The sequence below is a fragment of the Miniopterus schreibersii genome (genome assembly GCF_964146895.1).
Source record: "Miniopterus schreibersii genome assembly, chromosome: 6".
NCBI classification, from domain to species: Eukaryota; Metazoa; Chordata; class Mammalia; order Chiroptera; family Miniopteridae; genus Miniopterus; species Miniopterus schreibersii.
In genome coordinates, this window is record NC_138107.1 from 14,476,792 (window position 1) to 14,485,689 (window position 8,898).

The window sequence follows — 8,898 nt, forward strand, 5'->3', positions numbered from 1 at the left end:
TCTGCCTCTGTCACAGTAACTGGCAGCAGCGTGGCAAGGCTGGGTTAGGGCGCTGAGATGGAGGGCAAGGAGGACCGCGCCTTCCACTGGAGAACAGGCAGCACTTTCTGAAAACTAAAAGTGGGCAAGGAAAAGCGGGACAAACGCAAAAGTGACTCCAAAGTTGTAAGATTTGTAAGGTAGGAAGGTTGCTGGTGCCACTGCTGCAGCAGACGTGGGGAACGAGGGAATGGGCAGCTCTGAGAAAGTGACCCGCCAAGGTGGCCCAGCCATGCGCAAGAGGCTGAGCCTAACTGCAGCCTTGCCCTCAACCCCCACCCCACCCCACCCCAGCCTTCATACAGACCGAGTCCCTCCATCTGCACTGTGAGCCAAACGCCCCAGTGCTCTGGTGGCCTCGACTCTGTTGGTCTATTTCTCAACTCTTCAGTAAACTGCAGCCCTTCTACATTCCCCATTAACCAGCTCCACCTGAAGGCTCAAGTCAGGGCCATGGGCAGATAAACAGTGGTCGGGTGCAGAGTTTTGTGGATTTCACAATATAGTTCTACACCATTATTTAGGAAACAACAGTTCACTGATCTCCAGATATCCTTTGTCCCCTTACACAAAAGGCCCCATCTAGTCTTACCCCAGAGTTTCTCGCCTGTGGCCCCATCGACACTTGGGGCTGGATGGTTCTTTGTTGGGGGAGGTCCTGTGCATCACAGCATGTCCAGCAGCATCCCTAGCCCCTACCCACAGATGCCACCCCTGGTTGTAACAGCCAACAGTGTCTCCAGACCAGCGTCCCCAGGTGAAGACCACTGCAGTATCCCTTCCACAGCTTTCTTTTCTCCTAAATGTGAAGATTTTAATAATCCAACGGTAGCCCATTAGTAAGCATGTTTATTCAACAGCCTTCTGGGTGGGGAGGGTGGAGGGAATCAGATGGGCGAGGTGGGAGAGCGCTGTCAGCAAGGAGCAACCAGCAGCCTGGGTACTGAAGAGCTGAGGCCAACTCAGGGTGCTGCCCTGTCATTTCCACCACCTGCATCTTCCTACTCGCTTTCCACCCTTACTCCCTTTCTTTCTGTCCCTGCCTAAGCCTGAGGACTACTGAGTGCTTCCTAGGACACCACTGAATGTGAGCCAGGGCCTGAGCTGTCTCAGTTCACCTTACCCTTCCAGCCCTTACACCCATCCCACATCCACCCAGACTGCTGCCCTCTGAACCGCTGCAGAAAAAACTGCCTCACAACTCACCTGTAGCTATCTTTTCATTGTTGCCTGAATATTTGAAGGTATTAAATTTTTTGTGATTGAAAGCAAGTTTAGGATAGGGTACAGCATTTTATGCTTGGAAAAGAAAGAAACCAAGTTCCAGTTAAGGGCTCCTTTTCATTCTGGCTAGTCCTGGCCAGACATCAAAGGTATGGCCAGAGCCACACCTCACCATGGGTTCCCTCCAAGAAAGCACACGTGGATTCTTTGGACATGAATGCGAACTCCAGTTTAACAGGGTTATCAGTCTAGTCCTGGCATGGAAAGAATATCCCACGAGCAGGAAGCACTGGGCGTCCGGCCAGTGTGGGTGAAATCCACTGGGTAAGGATCTACAGAGATATGCAACCCTGTCCAGCACCAGTCCTTGGAAATACTCCATAAATGTCTTAATTTTTGCCAACTCCTACACTAGACATCTATCTGTACACAGACTCCTAAATTCAGAATCCAAATTTAACTTTTGAGCACCCAATATTTTGTGCACACCAACTAAGCATGAGGGGGCAGCAGTGAGCGAGCCCCGCTGCTCCAGTGCCAGTTACAAGGTGTGAAAGCACTACGCTGGAGTGCGCGGGTACAGCGGGGCTCAGAGTAGTAGCGGAAAGACCCCTGGGCCCAACTCCACTGTGCACTTACTCGTTTCATCTATAAAACAAGGACGCCAGCCCCATCTGCCACCCACAGTTGTCACCAAGGCTGGAGGAGACAGCAGCAGGGGGAGGTGAGATCTCGAAGGTGAGACCATGGTGTAGAATGGAAGCGCTCGGCAGGGGCAGACGGCCGCAGCGCTATTCAGAAGCCACAGGGCCCGGTGAGGAGGCGCTCTGCTCCTCAGTAGGAAGAGGAAGCAGCGAGGCTGCCCCAAGCTCCGAAGCTCCGGCGCCCAGTGGGGAATGAAGGGGTCAGAGGGGAGGTTTCGGACCACAGCAGCACAGGCATCCTGCTCCTCCCGGACCCTTCACCACCGCACCCAAACCATGTCACCACACCTGGGGAGACCTCCCGCTCATCAGGGCAGCTGAGATTCTCCCAACTCCTCACAAGCCACGCTGCTCTCCACCCTACAGGCCAGGTAGGCATAGCCCCATCCAATGTTTTTAAACTCAGTGGTCAAAAATAGTGCTCACTGATGCTGTGAGGTACACTGAAAAGAACTGGTCTGGAAACCAGAAAATCCGAGTTCTCATCCTGAATCTTCTACTTTCATCTGTGAAATTCAGGGGCTTCCTCAGCCCCCAAGTCTACACGGCCATAGTGAAAGGTCCAAATCATACCCGTTTTGTATTGAAATAAACTCAAGCCACAGGTGGGTGAGCTCTGCCATGCCCTTGCCCTTGGTGAGAAAGGTGCCCTAAGCATTCCCAACCACGTGTCACCAGAGGGAAATTCAAAGTACACACTCCTCGTAGTGGTTACTTAGAAAACACAAAGTTCTCCTTTCCCTTAAAAACTCACCACAAACTTGAAAAGAAGCAATTTATTAACTTGAAACTTACCACATACACCTACTATGTGCCAGATGTTCAGAACACGGAGTTAAAAGAAATATGAAAGTCACATTCCTAAACTGGAAGAAAAATACGACCCAAGCCCCGGCCACAGGGATGAGAGGGGTAGGGTGAAAGGCAGAGCCAGAGGGTGGAGTGTGGACAGCAGGTGCAGGCTCCCGCTCTCTGAACCATCTGATCCCCATTGGTCGGTGTAGAGCTACGAGCTCAGCAGACCCAGTCTGGGCCCTGACCAGGGGGAACACATTTCAAGCACAAGTTTGATTTCATCATCAGAACTTTTTTAAAGCAATAATTCCTTTTTATTACTTTTATTTTTCTAAAGCAATAACTCCTTTTTCTTTTATCCCTAACATTATTTTGAAAACGTCAAACTTTAAAAAAGTATAAAGAATGGTACAATCACCACATACTCATTTAGATTCATCAGTTGATGTTCTGCAGATACCATGACAATTCACTAAGTATTTCAGCAACAGGCCGATGTGGCTCATCTGGTTGGGCATTGTCCTGTGCACCAAAAAGTTGCTGGTTTGATTTTCAGTGGGGGGTGGGGTGGAGGAAGCAGCCTCACATCGATTTTTCTTTCTCTCTCCCTTTCCCTTCCTCTCTCTCTCAAAAAATCAATAAAACTATTTTTAAAAGACCTGGCCGGTGTGGTTCAATGGTTAGAGCATCAGCTCATGCATCAAAGAGTCATGAGTTCGATTCCTGGTCAAGGGCACTTACCTGGGTTGCAGGTTAGATCCACACCCTGGTCGGGGCACATGCAGGAGGCAACCAATCAATGTGTCTCTCTCACATTGATGTCTGTCTGTCTGTCCCTCCCTCCTTCCTTCCCTTCCACTCTCTCTGAAAATCAATAGAAAAAATATCCTCAAGTGAAGATTAGCAAAAATAATAAAAAAACATAAATACATAATTTTATAAAGGGAATGGGTAAAACTAAAATTTTTATATGTAACAAAAGAAAGAAAAAACAGAGATAAACGGACTATGTCTCTGCAAGCAGTTATCTACCAGAAAGCAATTTAATTAAGTAAAAAGGAAAGCCTATGGGACAGACCTGCAGCAAAGGCTGTCAAAATAAATGGAGACCAACATAACTAATTCTCAATTGTTTGTATATTGTGGGGACCAGCCTGGAGAAACAAAATTCACAGACAACCCTAAAACCTCATTTCAAGCAAGGGTTTCATTCTTTTTCAACCAGAAAACCTTTAACCAGAGCTGGCAGCAAAATGACGAGTTAACTCAGTTGGCTAAGGACAGTGCCAGTGAGGTAAGTGGACAAATGAGAGCCTGCTCCCTGGCCCATGGGTACCAGCCAGCAAGGGCACTGGGTTAGCCTGTGGGGATGGGGCAGCACAGCCCACTCCCAGCCCGGGAAGTCCACTGGAGGCCAGGCATGGCATCCCTTGAAAAGGCCAGCACGTGGGAGGGACAGCCTTCTCTCAAGGCCTCTCTTTCCCCTCCCTGCCCTCAGATGGGGGTACAAATCAGTGGGGAGCAGGACGGGTGGCTCTGATCAGTCCCAATTGACCAAGAGTTGACTCTATTTGCCATGTAAACATTTGGCCTAAAATCAACTGCCAATCAAGGTTTCATAATATCCAAGGGCATCCCAATTATTCAACAGCTCTTATGAAATTCTCAAAACAAAATAAGTTCAAATTAACTTTTATTTTTAAATGAAATACTTGACACCTGGTATACTTGGCACCTGGTATGTCTTATGAAATATTTGGCACCTGGTATGTCTTATGAGTAGCCCGTCATAATATCAAGCAAATGACAACAGATTATCCCTGTTCCTGAAACTGGCTGGAAACCACTGGCTTAAACATAGAGAAACTGCCTTGATGTTGAAAATTGAGAAGCAAACTTATTACCACTTGGACCCTAGGAAGCCCAAATGATTTGGAAAATTACTAATATTTGGCAAAACAATTCAGCAATTGTCTAAAATGTTGAGGGGAAGTGAACTGTGATCTATAGCCATACATCCTCCAGGTGGGAAAGAAGAGAAAACCCCTGAACGTTTTGTTAAAGGTTGAATTACCAAGTTAGAGGGAGGAAGCAAATGCAGCTGCTGGGGCAGATTTGAATTTCAGTGTAGTATTCCAGTATCATGCAATTTTCGTCAAAACCAAGAATTCTCAAAGAACGTGAGGGAACATGAGAAGCCAAGACAGGCAATGAGAGGGTGGAGTAGGGAACCTAAGGAGGCTGTGTCAGGTGAAGCCGGAGAACCCCACTGGCCCCAACCAAGCCTGGGGACCTGCTCCCCTGCTGAGAGAGGAGCTCCCTCCTCACTGGGACGCAGGAGGAGACATGCCTCAGATGAATTCTGCCTAACAGTGAGCTCTCTCACTGCCCTCAGCCACCTTCACTAAAACAAAGCTGAGCTCCAGAGTCTCTGGAGGGAACTGCCTATCATCCAGGAAGTGGCCTGGCCACCCTTGCCAGAGGTGGCTGGCTTCTCAGTTTTTCTAGGAGTGTTGATGGTGACAGGATGATCTCGGCACATTCTTTGGCTGGGTCCCCAACTGCAGCCAAGGGCACGCCCTTCAAGGTGGCTGCGCAAGGACTGCAGTCAGAGCCATACCTGATCTACTCCAGAGGCAGCCCACTGCTGGGTCCCCTGAGCACCAGGCCTCCATGCAACCCCCAAAGGTGTGGCTTGCCCAAAGTAACACAAGTTAGCAGCACAGGCCCGACTAGAACCCAGGCCTCCCAACCACAACCACCAATCTGCAGCCCTTTCCACCACACTTCTTTGGAAGTGGTGTAGCAGAAGGATTCAAACCATGAGTGGGGCCGGACATTTTGGCAGATAGTTCAGCTGACACTGTGATGAAGTCTGTGAACCCAGAGAAATGAGGCTCTCTGACCTGGCAGGAGCAGCTTCTTAACAGCACAGAAGGGAAAAAAACAAAAGCAAGTTTATACTTATAGGGAAACACAATCTGTGATTATAAATATTTTATGAGCAAAGAAAGCAGTACTGGCTGAGAGACTGGGGTGTGGAGGGTGGACAGCAAATTAGATCCCAGTTTGCAAAGTGATAGGGCAGCTGGAAAAGCAGTAACGCCGAGGCTATTCTGGGCTGTGTGCTGCGAGGGCCTGCGTCACAAATGGAGTGTGGGCTCTGGCCAGTGGCTTTGTGGAAACCATAGCCGTCCAGCGGTCAGCAAGAACACCTTGGGAGGAGTGGTGAGCCCACGGAAGACCAGAAGAGGGGGCAGCAAGGACAGTCACTTGAATGACTTGGATAAACCTTAGCACGTGAAAGGCGGGTGAAGGGATGCGGCTGAGCAGCCAGTTGCCTGCAAACTCGTGAAAGGATGAGTACACTTTCTGCTGACTAAGGATAAAGAAGTGAGCCTGACCATAGAAAGCAAGTGACCAGCAAAGCTAGAAAGCAACTCAGGTCAAGTTGCCCCAGTCAGAGCGAAGGCCCAGCCACTGAGCAGATGGTGCCAGGCCAAGAATACCAATTCCACCTCTCCTTTACCTCAGGCTGGGGTCTCTTCCTACTGCAGCCTTTGGGAAGCAGCCCAGAAAACAGAAATTAAGAGCTTGCTGAGTACCAGCTGCTGCAGCTGAAGAGACACTCACCACTGGCAAAGCAGGCCTGGTCTGGGTGTGATTCCTCCTCTTTGGCCACAGTTGCTACTGTAGCAGAGCATGTCAGATTCTATTGGCCCTTCCAGAGGCCAGATGGAGAGGGATATTAGCTCCTAAAATACTTGGAGTTGCTCGGAATCGAGCTCAGTCAGAGGAGCCCTGGGGAGCAGTGCACTCCTCAACCAGGAAGACAGAAACTAAAAGCCTTTGTTCGTGTCTCTGCAGTCAGGGCTTAGCAGGTAAGAGGCTCCCAAGTGACCCACTGAACACGGGAGAATCAGATCATTCCCCCCTAAGATCACAGCCAGTGAGAACCAACTGAAGATGGAGAGGACTCATCAACAATAAAAGACTCCAGAACGTTGTGGGAAGACCTGAATTGGAAGTCAGGGGATCTGGCTTTGAGACTAGCCTTACCACCTATTAGTTGTAAGACCCTGAGAAATCAGTGTCTTCATCTAAAAAATGAGGCCACTGCCTGTCAAACCTAAGGACTGGGGAACAAGAACATGCATCTACACACAAATGCTTTCAAAACAGATGCCAAGTGCTATTCCAATTCAAGAGATTATTTATATCCAGCTACCTACTTGACATCTGTTGGATGTCTCAAAGGCACATCCATTCAGATCCCCCCCACCTCAGGCCTCTCCTAGGGAAGCCCAGATCAGGGCTTGTCAGGACCAACCATACAGACAAGGAAGCCAGAAACCTAGGACTCATTCTTGGCACCCCCCTGTCATATTAACTCACTACCAAGCCCAACTCACTCTACCTCCTAAAGGCTTCTACCACCTTCTATCACCACCATCCTAGTCTAACATGTCATCCTCTTGCAGTCTCCAACAAGCCTGTGCCCATCCAGGCCCTCTCCGCAGAGCAAACATAACCATGTCTCCCCTCCCACCACCCCTGCCCTGCTTGCTAAATATGCTACAACAGTATCCCAAGGCCTCCAACAAGGAAACCTCTTTCCCGGGGGCTTATGAGGCCCTGCAGGGTTGGGCCCTGCTCCTTCCTCTTCCAGCCTCCCCCTCACCATGCTCACTCTGCTCTCTCTGCTCCAGCCACACCGGCTTTTCCTTTGGTCCCTGGTAGTTACCCCATTCCCTCCTACCACAGGGTTTATGCACATGCTCTTCCCTCTCCTCTCACCCAGCTTATGCCTATTCATTTATTTTTACTAAGGAATAAAGTACAGAAAGTGCATTAAAGTAAGTACATAGCTTCATAATTACAGATGTACACATTCATGTAACTCCCACCCAGATCCCGGTCTGGAGCAATTCAGCACCCATAGGGTTCCTCCTGCTCCTTTTCAGTCTACACTCCCCACTCCCAGGTAACCACTGTTTGGACTTCTAAGACAACACCTGTTCATGCTTCAGAATGAGGCTGATGCAACCCTCTCTCAGGAAGCTGCCTGAAAAAGTCTAATCCCTCTCACAGGCATTTGCTACACTGAAGGATCTGCATTTAAGTATTGTGATCTGTGTCGATTTCCCCTAAGATTCTGCGTGCTCCACAAGAGTAAGGGCCGTACCTGCTTATACTCACCTGTTTCCCAGTGCTTGCACATGCTCAGTAATAGCAGAAAATAGCTAATACCTGTCCAGTGCTTATTATTGCCAGGCACATACAGGCACTAGCCTATTTAACTCTCCCATCAGCCCTGTCAAGCAGGTACCATTATTATGTCCCCACTTTACAGGTAAGGAAACTGAGGGACAGAGGAGTTAGATAACTTGCCCAAAGTCACTAAGTGTTAAGTGGTGGAGTCAGGATAAAAAACCCAGGCAGTCTGGCTACAAAGCATGAGTTCTTAATCATTATGCAACTCTGCTTCTCAGAGGCCACTGGAATATCTACTGAATTAGTGCCCAAGATATTTTGAATGAATAAATGAACTCATAAATGAGTTCATGAGGTTGCATCAAAGGAACCAAGAGAGACCTCAAACCTCCCCAGAGAGACTGATAAATAAATGGGAGATAAACTGTCATTGAATCCAAATGACAAGACCTGCAAAAAACAAGGTCTAGTCTGTTTTCCCAACAATCAAGGAAGGAAGCTTTATGCTGCGGGCACGGAGGAGCGCTTTGGTCCCAAGCAGAGGGTACTCCACAGTAGAGAAAGGATTACTGTCTGGGTCCAGTCAAGAGCCTAAAGGCAACATCCCACTAGATTAAAGTCGCTCTGCTCTTTTTCACGATAACCCAGTAATCTTCGTAACCATTTGATATCTCAAGCCCTCTGGCCCAGGAAGAGGATACTTTGGGGGGGGGGGGGGGGTTGCCTGGTTAGAAGGGACAGATTCCATTGTGCATTTACAAATGGGCATTTGGTCCGTGCCTTCATTTTCCAGAGCTTGATGCTCCTGGAGGAGCTCCTAGGCTGCTCCATGCAAAACCTGCAGTCTTGTATGGGCAGACATGGGCTGGCCACCTTTTAACTGCTTCAGTGCCATTTACCTCACAACCACACTCCAGAAAGC